Here is a 1,644-nt window from a genome sequence, read left to right as displayed (position 1 = left end):
AAAGAAAGAAAGAAAGAAAGAAAGAAAGAAAGAAAGAAAGAAGTCAGCCTCTCCTTGGCTCCTACTTGCTCCCACGATTCCCCAGGAGAATTTGGTCTTTGCCAAGTTGGACCTCATTTGGGCAGATTGAGATGAAAGGAGATGGGAAGAAATGTCCAGTCGAGCAAAAAGCCCCAAAGCCCAAACAGAATCCTCTTTAGCAAGTGAAAAAGAAATGGACAGAGCTATAAATGATGGGCCGGGAAGAGGCAAGAGCTGGATTGACAAGGAGAAAGTTACGGTAAGAAGGCTGGAGAGATGGCTCCGTGGTTAAGAGCACCGACTGCTCTTCCAGAGAGCTGGGCTTCAATTCCCAGCACCCACATGGCAGCTCACAACTATAATTCCAGTTCCAGGGGACCCAACACCCTCATACAGACAGACATAAAAGCAAAACAACAATGCGTATAAAATAAAAATAAATAAAAAAGAAGGAACTACCATGATGGTAAATGCAGTGTGTGTGTGTGTGTGTGTGTGTGCGCGCGTGTGCGCGTGCGCGCATATGTGTGTAAAATGAGGATAGCAGCATCTGCTTTACTAGGTTCTGGTGCGTTCTATGCAACCCACAGGCTTTGCTATGGACTTGCATTCCTCATCCCCAAATTCACGTCTAAGTCTAAATTCGCAGTGTGGGAGGGTAAAGCCTTTGAAGTAGGTCATGAGGGTGGAACCCCTGGGGAATAGGATTAGTGCCCTTAGGAGACCCCAGGGAGCTCCCGCATGCCTCCCTTGCCCTGTGAGGACACAGTACAAAAGCACCATCTGTAGACCAGAAAACAGGCTCTCATTAGACACCAGATGGACCAGTTTCTTGACCTTGGTTTTCCCACCCTCCAGAACTGTTTGTCATTAAAGCCACGGGGCCTGTGGTAGCAAAACAAACCTGAGCAAAACCAAGGCATTCTTTCTAACGAAAGAAAGGTTTGAAGGCACAACCACACAAAGGTTTCAAATCACTTTATGGAAGATTTAAATTGTTTTTCACTGTATCTCCCTCAGTCACCCCAATGTATACATGGCGCTAAGAAGTCAAGAATAAGAAGGCCTCGCTGCCGGGAAAGAACCACTGAGGGACACACACACTAAGTCCTTCAGAAGCAACTCTAGGGATGAGAGCCAGCTGGTGCAGGGTCGGCACCTCAGCCCTCACTCCCCCAGTCTGAGTGGTGAGCAGCTGTGTTTGCCTCTGTGGTGTACCCCCTTCCCTCCTCAGGAGAAAAAGGCTGGCGAGCAACACTGTGCCTTCCAGCTGGGGATGGAAAGCGGGGTAGCGTTGTCATACAGACAATACAGGAACGTAGGGATAGACCTGAAGGCTCCATCGTCAGTTCAGTGGGGTGGCCCTGTGGACTTGCAGACCAAATTTAATTATCTTTTGTCCAGAGCCCAGAGCCCATCTTTGCCTGTCCTTCAGCCCGACCCATCAATGGCTGTGTGTCTGAGCAGTTGTTTTGGGCCCTGGAGTAGATAGTGGTGATGTCTTCGCAGGTGAAGCAATGGCCAGCAGTCGTCCTCTCTGTCCCGGCCAGGCTTCATGACTGCCAGAGGGTGCATTTGGCCCTGTGTGACTACGTGTGTCATTCCTCTGGGCTTTCTGATGGC

Source organism: Microtus ochrogaster, chromosome 7, assembly GCF_000317375.1.
Source record: "Microtus ochrogaster isolate Prairie Vole_2 chromosome 7, MicOch1.0, whole genome shotgun sequence".
Lineage (NCBI taxonomy): Eukaryota > Metazoa > Chordata > Mammalia > Rodentia > Cricetidae > Microtus > Microtus ochrogaster.
The sequence above is the reverse complement of the archived record's forward strand: the minus strand, read 5'-3'. Positions refer to the sequence as shown.